Source organism: Chiloscyllium punctatum, chromosome 32 (genome assembly GCF_047496795.1).
Source record: "Chiloscyllium punctatum isolate Juve2018m chromosome 32, sChiPun1.3, whole genome shotgun sequence".
Classification (NCBI taxonomy): domain Eukaryota; kingdom Metazoa; phylum Chordata; class Chondrichthyes; order Orectolobiformes; family Hemiscylliidae; genus Chiloscyllium; species Chiloscyllium punctatum.
The window spans coordinates 8432928-8451602 of record NC_092770.1 but is presented as its reverse complement, the minus strand read 5'-3'; positions in this window follow the sequence as shown (position 1 = coordinate 8451602).

The following is an 18675-nucleotide window of genomic DNA, read 5'->3' as shown; positions in this document are numbered from 1 at the left end:
CCAATATTGTAACATCCCATGGCAAAGGCAAATTCAGTCAAACTGATTGTCTTGCACGCGATTCTAGCAGCAAGAAGAGAACCCCATCCTTGAGCTGTAACAGAGGAATAAGAGCTTCCAACCCCAGCTTTATGACCCCAGTAATTGCAGGAAGCTAAAACAAAAAATCCTGGCTTTGTGGAAGCTTGATTCCGCACATTCAGGCAGCTTCTATTATTTCAAATGTTAAAAAAAAACACCCAAGGCCTGACAATCTGTTTACTCTATTGGCTTTGAATATACTGCTTAGCATCTCTGTCTCAACTTATCTTCATTTAAAAAAAAAGATAAAATACACTTCTTAAAAGATATAGTGCTGTCACACTATTCATTTTTTAATGGTTATGACATATAATCAGATCAAAATTCAAATGTTTTGAGTTAGATAGAAATTTACTGTTACTTGTATTTTCAAAAATACAGTAGAATGTATCTTCCACAAAAACTGTGCCATTTAATTGTCTCATTTTTTTAAGAGTTTATGTAAAGTTAAGACAAATATCACTTTTTGTTCATTCCAATGTACTTGTTCAGGACCACCTTACCCACCGAAGCATTTGTTTGCCATTGGACCTGACCTTGCTTCAACCATGGCTCTTACCCATGCAGGGCCATTTCCTTGGTTTCAAAACCAAACGTTCGTCCCCTGAAGTAAACTGTCTCTCTTGCTTAGAGTCTTGTGTCTCGCATTGGCATTCCTGATACCGTTTCACTGTCTCCCCCAGGATCAGGATAATCAGATTTAACCTGGTGTGGCACCTTCTCCCCATTAACAATCTGCTGGAGCTATCCCTGTAGTTGTATGAGGGGTGGTCCTCTAATCAAATAGGAACTGGGAAAATTAGGTATCAAGTGAAGCTGTATGCTCTTTCTTTAAGTCTGCCTTCAAAGTTTGGACTGCTCTTTCTGCCAGACCATTAGATGATGAATGGTATAAGCTGTCCTTCTATGCCCACTGCCATTTGATTTTAGGAAATGCTTGAATTCCCTGCTGGCAAACAAAGGCCCATTGTAGTTGACCAACACTTCCAGAAGTCTGTGTATTACAAAAGATATGCAGTTTTTTATGTGTTAGACGAATGAACTCTATGCATATCCAACCACTTTGAGTGGGCATCAATAATGACTAAGAACAGTGAGCCCATTGAAAGGGCCAGCATAGTCAACATGTAACCAAGTCCGGGTTTACCTGGCCATTCTCACAAATGTAGAGAGCTGCTGGTGATACTTTTTGTACTTGTTGGAACTCTGGGCACTGCCTCACCAATGCAGCTATGTCTGCATCCAATCCTGGCCACCTTCTCATCAACATCTTCATTTTGGACACCCCTGGTGGAGTTCAGCTTCCCTGGATATATTACAGGGAATATCCTCTCTCAGTACAGCTGTAATGCTATCTTTTATCAAAAATGCCACTCCCCCATCTCTCTTGCCTTCCTGTAGCATTTGTATCCTGGAACATTAAGCTGCCAGTCCTGCCCATCCCTGAGCCATGTTTCTGTAATTGCTATGATATCCCAGTCCCATGTTCCTCACCATGCCCTGAGTTCATCTACCTTCCCTGTTAGGCCCCTTGCATTGAAATAACTGCAGTTTAATTTATTAATCCTACCTTGTCCCTGCCTGCCCTGACTGTTCGACTCGCTTCAGTTTTCAACTGTACCAGTCTCAGATTGATCTTTTTCCTCACTATCTCCCTGGGTCCCACCCCCAAACAACCTTACTAGTTTAAATCCTTCTGAGCAGCTCTAGCAAATCTCCCTGCTAGTATATTCGTCCCCTTCCAATTTAGGTGCAATCCATCCTTCTTGTACAGGTCACTTCTACCCCAAAAGAGCTTCCAAAGATCCAAAAATGTAAATCCTTCTCCCATACACCAACTCCTCAGCCATGCATTCATCTGCTATATCCTCCTATTCCTGCCCTCACTAGCTCGTAGCACCAGGAGTAATCCAGATATTACTACTCTTGAGGACCTCCTTTTTAAAATCCTGCCTAACTCTCTGTAATCTCCCTTCAGAATCTCAATCTTTTCCCTTCCTGTGTCATTGGTTCCAATGTGTACTATGACCTCCTGCTGGCCCCTCTCTCCCTTGAGAACATTCTGCACCCTCTCGGAGACATCCTTGATCCTGGCACCAGGGAAGCAACACCCCATTCTGCTTTTTCGCTGCTGGCCATAGAAACGTCTGTCTGTACCTCAGACTAGAGAATCCCCTAACACAACTGATCTCTTGGAACCCGACGTACCCCTCATTGTGTTCGAGCCAGTCTCAATGCCAGAAACCTGGCTGTTTGTGCTACGTTCCCCAGTGAATCGATCACCCCACTTTGGAGACAGTGCAAAGAAGGTTTACCAGACTGCTGCCTGAGGCAGAAGGCTTGTCTTACAAAGAGAGATTGACTAAGCTCGGACCTTTCTGGCTGGAGAGGAGGAGGAGGAGAGGTGACCTGATCGAGGTATACAAGGTATTGAGAGGCATGGATAGAGTTGATAGCCAGAAACTTTTCCCCAGGGCAGAATTGACTGGCATGAGAGGTCATAGTTTTAAAGTTTTAGGAGGAAGGTATAGAGGAGACGAGAGAGGTAGATTTTTTTACACAGAGGGATGTGAATGCATGGATTGTGTTGTCAGCGATGGTAGTGGAAGCAGAGTAATTAGGGACATTTAAGCAACTGCTGGATATGTACATGGACAGCAGTAAATTGAGGGGTGCATTGGTTGGGTTATTTTAATTTAGATTAGGAATAATCTTCAGCACAACATCGTGGGCTGAAGGGCCTGTTCTGTGCTGTACTTTTCTATGTTCTATGTTCTAAAGGCTCCACCTTGGCTACAAGACAATTTACAAAGCTGACCCTTTTTCAGTATTAGCTATAAGGGTACCAGAATGGAGGCCAAGTTACTCTCCATGATAATTAGCCAAACCAAGGAAAGTCCTCAGCTCCATTACAGACATAGGAGCCTGGGGCACCTTTGATTGCCCTCACCTTATCTTACAATGGGTGTAACGCAGTCTTGTCAACACTGTAGCCTACATAGGTCACTTGAGGTACCTAGAACACACATTGTGCGTTCTATTAAATAAAGTAGTTAAACAGGTCAACCTCATTCTATTTACCTTGGTCCTTTTTATTTAAGTTTTTAAAAACTACGTCTGATAAAAATGAATTTCCAAGACATCCCCCTTTTTAATAGGCTCCTCTTCCTGTTTTTTTTAAAACTCGTACTGGTTGTTTCAACAACCTTGGTCAGGTCAACATCTTTGAACCATCCAGGCCTTGTCCCAAGATCTACACTACAGCACAGAAACAGGCCCTTCGGCCTACCCAGCCTACGCCAATTCCTAATTTTGTTTCGAACCGATTCTTATTGCCCATACACAGTTTCTATCCCTCTGTTTGCCTCCAGTTCACGTGTCTATCAAAGTAATTCTTAAACATTGCTAATGTGCCTGCTTTCACCATTTCCATTGGCAGTGCATTCCAGGCACCCATCATCCTCTGCATGAAAATTTGTTCCCCACATGACTCCCCTAAACCTTCTCCTCTCACATTGAACCTGCATCTTGTGGCTGACCTTTCCACCCTAGGATGAAATCCTCTGAATAGCTATCCTGTCCGTGCCTCTCATAAGTTTGTAGATCTCTAAAGGATGAAATTGATTTCTTCTATTGAGATTTGTTACACTACATCAACTACAAGTATTCCATTTCTGAATCACTCTTTAACTCTATATAATAAGGCCAGTTTGAAATCTCTTTGCATATCTTCAATTAGGATTTTTTTACGTCATTACTCCAGATTCATCTCGCTCCAGAAGATGGATCATCTTAATGTCTCTCAATGTCTTCATTAGTCTACTTTCTTGACAGTCTGAGGAAACACATCTCCTTTCAAATTCGGAACCCCCAAAGGTCTGGTTGTCTATTTATAATTAAGGAAGAATTTTATTGACTGTCCCGAACGATCACTCCCTTCTTAATTGATTGCAAGGAAAAACATGCTCTCTTTGTAGTGTAGGTACAGTTTTAATACCTCTTTTCCTGATGTCCCCTTTTATTGAGGGTTCTATAGGCATTTCAATGCAGAAACAATGGGCTGGATAGCCTCCACTGGCACCATAACATTTCTTTGATTCTACAAAACCGCAATCAGCCACCTGCATTCAATAATTGACTTTAATATGTCTAATATTATTATAAGACCATAAGATATAGGTGAAGAATTAGACAATTCAGCCTATTGAGCCTGCTCAGCCATTCAATTATTGCTGATATGTTTTTCTCATCTCCAGTATAATGGAAACATGTTTTTTTTCTCTACAATACTTTTAGGTTCTAGCTTTTCTCCTTCGTTATTTTGGTGTCTTCTCTTTGTTTCCTAAAACTAATATATTTTCCATCCCACAGATTTTCTGTTCCTCCAGTTTCTTTACAAATTCACATATCCCCCTATTCTGCAAAGTCTGAGTAGATATCTTCCTTAAATTCCGAAAGTTTAATAATTAAGCTTCAGGGACGAACCCATAAGCATCAAGCAGTTCTTTTAAATTGTTTCTTTGCCTGTAGATTGATATGCACATGCATCTATGATCCCCACAAACAACTTTTGGCCACTAGTTTCTTTTCCTTGGATTGTGGAGACCATTATTTGATTCCTTTCCAAGTCACTTGGCGTGAACCTTCTCATATTTCTGATGGTCTAGACATATACAATTGTAACAACTTTAAATTTTCCATCCAAACTTTCCTGCCATAAAAACACCTCAAATTAAAGCCATTTGGCTAGGGCGACTAGTTCCCCTTAGCTAAAAACTTGATCGTCTTGCTGTTCGCCTTTCTGAACTGAATCCTGATCATTTAGCTTAGCTAGGAATAACAACCATTGACATTTTGGTCTGTTGTAAATTCAGCTGTATAGGTATTATATCTACCAACACTTCAGGGGTCCTACCAGGCACCTGACCACAATTGTATACTTTTTTGGAATTGAGTTGCTGTTCCAAATGACTTTCTGATCTGCTTTAAAAAAATTCCTTCACAGATCTGATCCACATCCATCGACCTCTATTATAATATCTATGTCGCAACATATAGGGAATGCACCTTTCATCAGATTTGATAAAGAATGAATAGCAATAGAAGGACTGTATTTCCTTTCCTTTTATCACAGTATCCAAAAAGAAACACCTGGGGTACCCAGGTTGGTACAGACAATTCATGAGGTGTAATCTCTTGGAGCATTGACCCTGACAACTAAATAAATATCTTCCAACCTAATGCAAATCACATAAACCAGGCAACTAGAATCACTGTTTCTTAATCATATATGTATTACTGGACAGTGTGACAGAAGGCTACACAGCAAGTCAATTCTTCATGTACTTTAAGCACCTTTCTTTCTTGAAAAGGTCAAGCAAATGAATGGATTCTGAGAGTGGATTCAGTGAGTGGATTCCTTATTTACTATCCTGTGCAACTTGCAAGCCTTTGAACACTGTCTAAGTGCTGCAGTCAGAATGGAAAAAAAAATTAACATCCAACATATCATCTTCAAAAGAACAGATGAATCATTTGCCTCAACATAAAACTACCTCGACACCAAAAACAGCACATCTAGTGAATGAAAGCAGAAGGACTAGAGAGTTTAGACCCCAGCCAGGTGCTTTGAAGTGACATTCAGCCCCATTTATATCTCTGGCTTGTAGCCGACTTAAACTATCCTCCTTTATTCTGTCATCTGACAAAATCTGTGAGACTTTGTGGAGATGTGTGAGAGAAAGTTGTGACATCTTTAAAAATTATTTTATTTAGCCTGAGTTAAATACAATAAAAACTATCTCCTAAAAACAAATGAAGAAAGCCTGTTTCATTGCTTTTGTGCTGTGATCATTAAAAACAGCTAAATATTTACTGAAGAGGTAAATATCTCTTTTTTTTAAAAAAAACTTGCAATCAAATGAGGAGTGGGAAAGAGGGGCTCAAAGAGTCCTGCTGAGAACAACCAGCAATTTAAACTGGATCCAGCCCTGGAGCCTAAAACCAAAAGAAACAGGAACTAAAAACAGATGTTGGTCATTCAGCCCATGCTCCCTGTTCCAGCATTCAATAAGATCATGGCTGATCGGATTGTGGCCTTAACTTCACCACCCAACCCAAATCTCTTCATCAAAAATCTACCTAACTCAGCTTTTGACCCAGCCTCCATTGCTTTGTTTGGAAGAGATTTCCAAAATCCTCAGAGAAAAACAAAACTTCCTCATCTCTAACTTCCTGATGAAGGGCTTTTACTGCTCCTCAGATGCTGCCTGAACTGCTGTGCTTTTCCAGCACCACTCTAATCTAGACTCTGGTTTCCAGCATCTGCAGTCATTGTTTTTACCTCATCTCTAACTTCCTCATCTCCAACTTAAATGGGAGACCCTTTATTATTAAATTGTGTCCCGTTGTTATATATTTCCCCACGAGGGGAGACATCCTTTCTGTATTTGCTCTATCAAGCCCCCCTCACAATCTTGTGTGATTCAGTAAGATTACCTCTCACTCTTCCAAACTCCAGTGAGTTATGACCCAACTTGCTCAATGTTTCCTTATAAAGCAATCACTTCATCTCCAGCATCAGCCTTATGAACTTTCTCTGAGGTGCTTTGAATGCAAAAATATCCTTCCATTAAGTAAGGAGACCAAAGCCATACACAGTTTTTTCGGTCTGGTCTCACCAATGCACTGTACAGTTGTAACAAGGCTTTCCTACTTTTCTACTGAAATCCCGTCCTGAGCTGTCTGCCAAATATGGTAAATCAACTCACCAAACCATTAACTCGAGCCTTACATTATTAACTTTTCAAGAAATTTAACTGTTCCTACACTTTGGAGCAAAATATGACTGCTAAATTCCTAACGGTTTAACTGAGAAATCCAAATGGAGGAACAAAGCCCATAAATGCAGAACTGTCGAGGGTTTCAATTTAGAAAGAAAAAGAGAAAGGTTGAAAGGAGGTTCAAACAGAAGAATGATAAGTTGCGATCATAAAAAAGAAGTGTTCCTGAAATATTGTCCAGGCTTCAAAAATACGTTTGATATCCCCTATTCCAAAAACAGAATTCAAATCTTTTCTAGGTGGACTTGATTTTGTGAGCGTTGAATTGAACAAGAGGAAAATACCTTTTTGACATGAAAGTGAATTGCTTGTGAAGGCTGCTTTCACAATGAAATTGTGGAACTTGGATTGTTGATCAGAGATAATGAAACCAAGATAAGCAAAAGATGAAGGATTAAGGATGCAGTCATCAAGGATTAATAATTTAGCGTGATTGTACTTGTGAAATTGTACTTTTGTATTACCACTTTAAAGGCTATGGAGGCGATCATGGTGTCAGCTGCTGGTGCAACGGGGGGAGCAGTTTGTGGCAATTAATGGAATGTGAGCTGAAGGAAATTGAATACAGATCAATATTATTCAAAAAAGGCTGCACTTGGACGATGTGAAGAAGAATGAGTGAAAGGCCATTGCATGAATACTGAATTAACAGAACTGTCAGCTATAAAAAAGAAAAGCAATTTGAAAGGAAACTGGATAGCCTACGAATACAGCTTTGGGCTGGACAACCATACAATTGGTTGGGAAATGCATGTTTTAAGAACTTGACAAAAGATTTGAAGACATGAAATGATCCATCAGTGTGTTCAAGCAGAGTTGCATATTGAAGCAGCGATACATTGAGTATGCCAAAAAGCATAGCGCCGCTCAAGGACTAGACTCTTTCAAGGTAGTTACAATTTAAAGTATTTAGTCAAACTTAATAGTTGATAACAAATAAGATGTGTCTCAACAAAGCAAACCAAAGAATCAGCAGCTTATAAATATTTATGAAGAGTGTTATATAAATAATTTCATTTGTATCTTATTAGTAGATATAGTATTCAAGTTCTATCACCGACGTGACATATTGATTTGTGATATCCTCTTCTGCAACTGAAGCTTTGAGCGTTTATACAAAAAAAATGGTACTGAACAGAAAGCAAAGTCTGGCATTATTCATTGTAGTTGCAAACCTTGCCACTATGGGGCAACAAAGAGCTGCATTTAATGAATATGTGAACATCTTAAAAAATCACACAACACCAGGTTATAGTCCAACAGGTTTAATTGGAATCACACTAGCTTTCGGAGCGACGCTCCTTCATCAGGTGGTTGAAGTTGCGGCACTCAAAAAGGTAGTGTGCTACCAATTAAACCTGTTGGATTATAACCTGGTGTTGTATGATTTTTAACTTTGTACACCCCAGTCCAACATCGGCATCGCTAGATCATGAACATCTTAATACTCTAGTCTCCAACCTTTCCTGGTACAGGTTTTTAAAAATAATTTGATGGTTGTGTTCTTGTGCAACCCTGCATTATATAAAAAATGCACTTTAGAAACAGCGCTTAAAGTGTTGGCAATGTAATCGCGTTGCAGCCAATACACGTGTTAAAAGTTTGTGCTTTAGAAACAGTGTCCCCAATTCGTCAATTGCATTACAGTAAATTTGCATTAACGAAACGTGTGTTTTAGCAGAATGGCCGTGTAATTATTTTTCTTAAGCACATTTCTTCCATCTTCTTCCCCAAAAATGTTAATTTCTACTGATCTCCAGCAAGGTATCCAACAGTCACTCTTCATCCTTGAAACCTAGAAAATGAGGGGAATTCAAGAAAGACATGACCCAGCTGAGTTCAGTCCAAACCAAATACGTGTCTACGCACATGCACTTTTCCAATAAAGGCTAGCATCCTGTTGAGGGTGTTGAGATCAATTTGTACATCTTCTGTTCCCTCAGCACAAATCATTAATATATCTTTCTGATGTAGTGGACACTGAAAAAGGTTACCTCAGAGTACAATGAGATCTTGAGATGGGCCAACGCACCAAGGAATGGCAGATGGAGTTTAATTTAGGAAATGTGAGGTGCTGCATTTTGGAAAGGCAAATCAAGGCAGGACTTATAAACTTAATGATAAGGTCCTGGGGAGTGTTGCTGAACAAAGACACCTTTGAGTGCAGGTTCATAATTCCTTGAAAGTGGATTCGCAGATAGATAGGATAGTGAAGAAGCCGTTTGGTATGTTTGCCTTTAATGGTCAGTGCATTGTGTAGAGGAGATGGGAGGTCATGTTGTGGCTATACAGGACATTGGTTAGGATACTACAAAATTAGATTACCTACAGTGTGGAAACAGGTCATTTGGCCCAACAAGTCCACACCGTCCCTCCGAAGAGTAACCCACCCAGACTCACTCCCCTACCCTATTACTTCACATTTCCCCTGATTAATGCACCTAACCTGCACATCCCTGAACACTACGGGCAATTTAGCACTGCCAGTTCATCTAATCTGCACATTTTTGGATTGTAGGAGGAAACCCATGCAGACACAGGGAGAACGTGCAAACTCCACACAGACAGTTGCCTAAGGCTGGAATCAAACCCGGGTCGCTGGTGCTGTGAGCTAGTAGTGCTAACCACTGCGCCACCATGCTGCCCACTATTGGAATACTGCATGCAATTCTGGTCTCCCTGCTACAGGACCTATGTTATGAAACTTGAAAACGTTCAGAAAAGATTTACAAGGTTGTTGCTGGGTTTGAGCTGTAGGGAAAGGCTGAATGGATTGGGGCTATTTTCCCTGGAGCTGAGGGATAACCTTATAGAGATTTATAAAATCATGAGGGGCACAGATAGGGTAAATAGACTAGGTCTTTTCCCCGGGGTAGAGGAGTCCAAAACTAGAGGCCATAGGTTTAAGGTGAGAAGTGAAATATTTAAAAGGGAGCAAAGGGGCAACATTTTTCATGAAGAAGATGGTGCATGTATGGAATGAGCTGCCAGAGGAAGTAATGGAGGTTAGTATAACAACAACATTTAAAAGCCATCTGGATTGGTACATGAATAGGAAGGTTTAGAGAAATATGGGCCAAATGCTAGCAAATGTGACAAGACTTATTTAGGATATCTAGCTGGCATTGACATGTTGGACCAAAAGGTTTTTTTTCTGTGCTGTACATTTCTATGACTCAATGGTCTAACAAAAATTAATTCTGTTTTAGTCATTAGTTCTTTAAAATGTTGTTCCCATCCTAATCCCACAGTTCCGTTTCTGGTCCATACTGGTAGGTTTAGTCACCTTAAGTGTATATTCAAAACATTTGTCAATGCCATGAGGTTTCTTCCTTAACCTCTGCTTCAGGCAGTCAGTTCCAGACTGCATCACCCTTTCTGCAAAAATTATTTCTCCCAAGTTTCCATTACTCCTGCCAATTTGCCTCATATAAAATATAAAGAAAAGGACAGGAAGAAAACATGCTGGTTCATCAAATTTAGTCAGATATGGTCTACCTCATCTGTGCTCCACCGCTTCTTCTGCTTTAGTCCACCACACTCTCCCCGTCACACTAAGTTAATAAAAGAGTCCAACAGGAACTCAGCAGGCTGTTTTTAAACCATTGCATCAAATGTGTTCTTGCCACCTGTTCTGGTGCTTTGTTCCACAGATTAAAGGCTGTGCAAAGAAAATTTTCAGACATCGAACTAATTCTGCGACCAAAGCTTATGTAGCTGCCTCCAAATTCACTTCTTACAGGTACCCATGTAACCTATCTGCCTGGTCAGAAAGTGTTCAAAAGTTCAGAGAGTTCAAACACATCCCCGCAAAGTTTACACTTCCAAATTTGAGCCCTTCCTGATAAAGAAGCTATTAAACAAAGTGTCAAACAAGTGGCCCTCCTCTGAATCTTTCCAGATTGCCCTGACAAGTCATATGAAGAAAGAAAAAAATGGCCAACATATCCCATAGACAACTGGACCTTATATGAGGTGAGAATTATATATTAGGTATACTTAATTTCCCTACCTTTGTACTTCACATCAGACTCAGACAGGTGGTTAAACAGCTGTGATAAAATAGCAAAGTATTCACAATAACTTAGTAAAAGATGATTTTCAGTGTTAGGTTCAATTTTCATTCAACACAAGACAAAATAAAAGCAACAAGTGCTCATTGAAATGCATTGTGTAGTGACAGAAAGCTAGTGACTTGTTGAATGTTCAATCTCAGTAATGCTACTACACAACCAAACTTATCCTTGTGTAATGTCCATATCTCAGTCAAGGTTGGAGTGGTGCTGGAAAAGCACAGCAGGTCAGGCAGCATCTGAGGAGCAGGAAAATCGACATTTCAGGCAAAAGCCTGAATGTCCATACCTGCATACTTTCTGAACACTGTTCAGGATTGGGAATACACTGTCTTCACCTACAGAAGGATGCTGAGGTAAATTAGTGCTCTCAGTGCTGTGCTGAAAGCATACAAAACGCAGCAGAGATCAAGCACTGAATGTTGATGTCCTTGATCTATTTCATTAGCACTGCACTGATACCAAGAAGGTTCAAAGGAGAATTATGAAAAATGTTATATGTTTTCCTGTGTGTTCTTTCAGTATGGCACAAAACCAAGGAGAAACAGTCTAATTAGCAAATTTAGCTGACAAAAAAATACCTTTCCAACTGATTGCTCTTGTATTTCTTGTGTATAAGAATAACAAATTCCTGAGGAACTGTTACTTTGGATGATGCCTCTGTGTTCTAGTGATTTCTCAAATTCATTTTCACAATCTGAAACCTTGACAAATGTTTGCATCTGTAATACGTGGTCTAAATATTCCAGTCTCCATAAAGCGAGATGAACTACTCACTTACATTGTCCACAATTTATTTAATTGAAGAAAAATAGGTAAAGAGAGTAAAATTCAAATCTTAAAATCTAGTTTTTTAGAATCATGCCAACCACTGTGCCAATTTATTGTGTTTTGTCAACAAGCAACCTGATACCTGATTATATTTGCCTAATAAAAACTAAGAATTTAAAAGCTAAGCATTTTCTTTTTGTATCAATATTGAGATCAAAGGCAAATTCTGGGCCATCATCAACTCACTAACTTTACAATTTCTGAACTCCTGCATAGTTCTTTTTAAAAAAGCACACAGGTTTTTTCTGACATATGCATCTTGCTGACTATTGACAGGACCACAGAAACTAAATACAATTATCGTAATAAATCTAATCATTTGGATGTGCCCTTGGTTCTCTGAATATTGCAGATATTTTGATATCGATATTTCAAATTTTGCCAATGCATCACTGATTGATGTAGAGAATCTGTTGAAAACTGATGGTAGTGGTTCTGTGTGGAGATGATTGTAATTAGTTAAAGGAGGAGAATACAACACAAGTTTGTTTCAAGCTTCATGTTTACTAGAAAAACAATTGCAGATGTTTGACTAACAAATTGCAGCCTCAAGAGACTGTCTGTGTGGAGTTTGCACATTCTCTCTGAGTCTGCATAGGTTTCCTCCAGGTGCTCTAGTTCCCAACCACAGTCCAAAGATGTACAGGTTAGGTGGATTGGCCATACTAAATTTCCCCATAGTGTTCTAGGATGTGCAGGCTAGGTGGGTTAGCCATGGGAAATTCAGTGTTACAGGGATAGGGTAGGGGGAATGGGTCAGAGTGGTTCTGGGCCTGCTCTTCAGACGGTTGGTGTGAACTCAATGAACCGAATAGCCTTCTTCTACATTGTAAGGATTCTATGAATGAAGGTAGAGTTCTTTTTTCCCCAGGGATAGGTGGGATAAAGAGAGAGAAGTAGCTCTGATTTTCCACTTTGATCCCCAAAGTGTCATAAAGCCCACGAGTGTCTTGCTCAAGTGCTCATAAAGGGGACCTGATGGATAATCTGGACTTAATTTCTAGAAGGCATTTGATTAGGTGCCACATCAAAGGTTATTGCAGGAAGTAAAAGCTTATGATATTGGTGTATACAAGCCTGGATAGAAGGTTGGGAGCTAATAGGATCCAGAGTTTAGGCACAAGTGAGTCATTTCTGGTCAGCAAGTTGTAATGAGTGGTATGTTATCAGGATTAGTGCTGGAGTTTCAACTGTTTTCAAATTATATAAATTATATGGATGAAGGGAAAGTAGGTATGTTTGCCAAATTTGCTGACAACACAAATATAAGTAGGAAAGTAAGAAGGAACTGCAGATGTGAGAAATCTGAAGCAAAAACTGAAATTGTTGGAGAAACTCAGCAGGTCTGGAAGGCATTTCTGAAAGGAAGTCAAGATTAGAGTGGTGCTGGAAAAGCACAGCAGGTCAGGCAGCATCCGAGGAGCAGGAAAATCCCTTAATCAGGATTCCTGATGAAGGCCTTTTGCCCGAATCATCGATTTTCCTGCTCCTCAGATGCTGCCTGACCTGCTGTGCTTTTCCAGCACCACTCTAATCTTGACTCTGATCTCCAGCATCTTCAGTACTCACTTTCGCCTCGTTTCTGAAAGGAAGCTGAGTTAACCTTTCTAGTTCAGTGACTCTTCTTTAGAACAATTAGTAGCTAGGAAAAGGTGGTATACAGTATATGCTGAAGTCAGGGATGGGGTGACTGCTGGAGTAAGTGATTAGGTGAGGACATTGCCCAGAGAGAGAAAGACAGACAGACAGACAAAGGGGTGGATAATGGTAGGACAGGAAGAAAGAAAATGTGATAATGAGGGCCATAAGTAGATGAAAATGGGTTGGCTGTACTGAAAGCATGACAAAGCCAGGGGTCTGGGACATAGAGGAAGATAAAGTTTGCATGATCAGGAAGGAGAGATCACCTTTGGAATGAGGCACAACCCAACTGAGAATATATTTCTGGGAATCTGGAACTGCGTGAGAATTTGGTGCAGAGGGGAAGTGATGCTTTTTGATTGTTATTTTTTGGTGCATGGGGGTTTGTAAGGTCTTTTAACAGAATGAATTAAAGTTCACAACCAGGGCTGAGCACAAAACAAAGAGTAACATCACAGAAAAACCTTAAGTTCATTGTTTGGTAATAGCTGCTAATTTGACCATCCACTATAAATTACTTCCAGATTGAAGATAACTAGGAGAAATATTTTACAAATTAAAAACTAAAAGATGCATATGAAATTTAAAAACAAAAGAACTTCATAAAAAAATAGAGATGCCAGACCAGGTGATTTGTTATAATGACATGATGTAGCAGTTGGTGGACTCCATTATGGTTTGTAATGACCACATCTGTTGAAATTGTTGGTTTCTTGAAGGACTCCAGCTCAGAGTTGATGAGCTGGAATCTGAGCTTCAAAAACTGAGTTGGGAGAAATCATAGAATCCCTACAGTGTGGAACTGGGCTATTTGGCCCAACAAGTCCACACCGACCCTCCAAAGAGTAACCCACCCAAACTCATTCCCCAACCCTATTGCTGTACATTTCCCCTAACTAATACACCTAACCTGCACATCCCTGAACACTACGGGCAATTTAGCATGGCCGATTCATCTAACCTGCACATCTTTAGAGTGTGGGAGGAAACTGGAGCACCTGGAGGAAACCCACACAGGCATGGGGAGAATGTGCATCTCCACACAGTCACCCAATGCTGGAATCAAACCAGAGTCTCTGCCGCTGTGAGGTAGCAGTGCTAACCATTGAGCCACCTTGCTGTGCGAGTTATCCTGGGTGCTGTGTTTCAGAATGCAATCATACCTCTTAGATTAACTACCTTAAATGTGGCCAGTGGTCAGAAACAAGGTGACGTGACTATCAGCGACGCAGGTAGAGGGATCCAGGAGGTAGTGCTGAAGGAATCTCAGCCCTGAGCTTGTCTAAGAGGTTTGAGATTCTTGTTCTCTGTGTGGATGACAGTGGGGGATGTAAGGAGGATGAGCAAACTGACCAGAGCAGTATGGTCGAGGGAGGCATTCAAAAGAGTGGTGAAATATCATTGTAATTGGAGATAGTATAGTCAGGGAATAGACACCATTCTCTGTGGTAAAAACAATGACTGCAGATGCTGAAAACCAAATACTGGATTAGTGGTGCTGGAAGAGCACAGCAGTTCAGGCAGCATCCCGTCGATTTCACCATTCTCTGTGGCCAGGAATGACAGCCCCGAAGGCTATGTTGCCTGCCTGGTACCTGGGTTCAGGATATCCATCTTGGCTGCAGAGGAACTTGGGATGGGAGGGGAAGGATCCAGTTGCTGTGATCCACATAGGTGCTAATGATTACAGTAGAAAGAGGAAAGAGTTCTGCAGAGAGAATATGTTCAGCTAGGCCTAAATCAAAAAGCAGAATCAAAAAAGATAATAATCTTTGGATTACTACTTGAGCTTTGAGCTAATCACGACAGGGTCAACAAGATTAGAGGTAAATGCTCAAGGATTGGTGTGGGTGAAATTGGTTTTAAATTCATGGGACATTGGCACCAGTACTGGGAAGGAGAACGCTGTTCTGATGGAATGTGCTCCATCTCAATCATGCTGGGAGCAAAATCCCAGGGAATCACAAAACTGGGGCTTTAAACAAAATAATTAGGGGTGGGGGAGATGGTGGTGGTGGGGGGGGGTGGGGGGGGGGGGTGGGCAAGTGTGGAAATTGGTTCAGTTTCATGGAAAACCAAGAATTAAACTTAAAAAAGAAGTTAGGATTGCAGTTTACTGATTGGGCTGATTGTTACCAGAAAATAAAAGGAAGGGATAGAATATGTGAATGTCATATTGCACCAAGAAGCCACAAATATACTAGGAAATTCAATAATAGAACAAACTTAAAGACTTTGTATCTCAGTGCATGAAGCATTTGGAATAAGGGAGACAAACTGATGCTACACATTGAGTTAAATGAAGTGATCTCATGGCCATTACAGAAACATAAACATCCATTTAATACTAAAGAATACAGGTGAGGAATTAAACTCCCTCAACATCTCGAAAGTATTAGTATGAGACAACTAACGGGGCTAAAAACAGATCAGTCCCCAGGCCCTTCTGGCTTGTGTCTTAGGATTCTAAAGTAGGTAGCTATGGAGCTAATTGATGCAATGGTTGTAATTTTCTAAAACTCCTTGGATTCTGAAGAAGTAACAGAGGATTGGAAAACTGCCAATGTCACACCCCTATTCAAAATATGAGGGAGCAAAAATCAGGTAACTAATAGGCCAATTAGCCAAACATGTCTGAATGGAAAAGCATTGGAATCAATTATTAAGGAAATATTAGCAGAACATTTGGAAAATCATCATCTAATCAAGCAATGTCGCATGGCTTCAGGAAAGGTAAATACAATCTTACTAATTTATTGAAATTTTTCAATCACTCTAGAGTGGATTAAGAGGAACCAGTAGAGTGATGAACATGGAGTCTAGAGGGCATTCGACAAAATACTTCACAAAAGATTGCATCATAAGATAAAAGCCCAGGGTCTTGGAGATAGTATATTGACATGGACAGAGAATTGGCTAAGGGGTAGGAATCAATGAAGTTGCAAGCTGGATACAAACGGTTTACAGAGGGATATGGATAGGTTAGGTCAGTGGGAAAAATGTTGGCAAGTGGAGTATAATGTGGGAAAATTATTGACTTTATACTTTGGAAGCGAGAACTAAAGAACAGAATATTATTTAAGTGGAGAAAAACTGCAGAAAGCTACAATACAAAATAACTTAGAACATAGAACAAATGCATGATATACAGAAAGCCAGCACACAGGTACAGCAGGTAACCAGAAATGGAATGTTGGTCCTTATTTCAAGGGTGTTGAAGTAAAGGAGCAAGGAAATCTTACTGCAACTGTATGAGGTGCTGGTGAGACCACATCCGAGTTACTGTGTGCAATTTTGGGCCACTTATTTAAGGAAATATATCATTGAAAGTAGTTCAGAGAAGGATCACTAGGATGGTCCCTGATATGGAGGGATTGTCTTATGAGCAAAGGCTAAATGGTTTGGGATTTTACTCACTAAAGTTTACAAGAATGAGAAGTGGTCTCACTAAAACATAAAGCATTCTTAAGGGGGTTACCAGGGTAAATGCTGAGAGGATGTTTTCTGTCATGGGAGAGTCTGGGACCAGAGAGCATAGTTTCAGAATAAAGGGCTGCCAATTTAAGACTGACACGAGGAGGAATTTCTTTTCTCAGAGGGTTGAGAGTCTTTGGAACTCCTTGCCTTAGCGAGCTGTGGGGACAGAGTACTTGTGTATATTTAAAGCTGAGATAGATGGATGCTTGATCAGTAGGGGAATGAAGGGGTACGGGAAAACACATGAATTTAGACATGAGAATGTCAGATCATCCATGATCCTATTGAATGATGGAGTAAGCTTGAAGGACTGAACGGCCTACTTCTGCTCCTATTTCTTGTGGTTTTTTGGAAGGCGTTCATATTCTAAAAATATTGAACTTGATATGGAGTCCTGAAGACTGCAGGGTCCTCAAGCAGAAAATGAGATGCCGTTCTTCCAGTTTGCACTGTGTTTCGCTGGAGCACTGCAGCAAGCCTGAGATAGAGATGTTGACCAGGGAACATAGTGGTGTGTTGAAGTAGCAGGCAGCTGGAAAATTGGGGTTTTATTTTGTGGACAGAATGTAGGGATTCTGCAAAGTAGTCACCAAGTCTGCATTTTGTCTCCCCAGAGTAGAGAAGACCACTTTGTGAAAGCAAGTACAGTAGACTGGATTGTATGAAGTGCAGGTAAATCACTGCTTCTCCTGGAAGTGTGTCTGGGGCCATGGATAACGAGGTGACTTCTGGCTGACTGGGCACTTGTTTTGTTGACTAAAATTCTCCCACTCTCTTTCTGCATGCAGGTCCACTAAAGGCTTATCAACCCTTACTGGTCATCACTGTTGTGTATGATCAGGGCATCTTGAGCAATGGCTTACAAAGGTTTTACCAACTCAGGATCAATCATGGATTAGCCAGACAGCGTGTGCCCAATTCCTGATTGGTTTCGTAAGGGTGATTGTCATCTTCCTGATATCACTTCCTGTTGTCTTCTGAATTGTTCCCTCATATATCAATCATTTATAGGATCATCCTGAATATAAGAGATATACTTAGAAAGTTTGCAGATGACACCAAAATTGGAGGTGTAGTGAACAGCGAAGAAGGTTATCTCAGAGTACAGTGGGATCAGATGGGCCAATGGACCGAGGAATAACAGATGGAGTTTAATTGAGATAAATGTGAGATCTTGCTTTTTGTAAGGCAAATCTGGGCAGAACTTATGCACTTAATGATAAGGTCCTGGGGAGTGTTGCTGAACAACGAGACCCTGAAAGTGGAGTCACAGGTAGATTGGTTGGTGAAGAATGCTTTGGTCAGTGCATTGAGTATAGGAATTGAGAAGTCATGTTGTACTTATAAAGGACATTTATTAATCCACCTTTTGAATACTACATGCAATTCTAGTCTCCCTGCTATAGGAAAGATGTTATGACAATTGAAAGGGTTCAGAAAAGATTTACAAGGATGTTGCCAGGGTTGGAAGGTTTGACGTATAGGGAGAGGGTGAATAGACTAGGGCTATTTTCTCTGGAGCAGCGGAGGCTGACGGCTGACCTTATAGAGGTTTATAAAAATATGAGGGGCACAGAGAGGGTGACTAACCGAGATCTTTTTCCCAGGTTAGGGGAATCCAAAACTGGAGGGCATAGGTTTAGGGTGAGAGGGGAAAGATATAAAAGGGACGTGAGAGGCAGCTTTTTCATGCAGAAGATGGTGCATGTATGGAATGCGCTGCCAGAGGA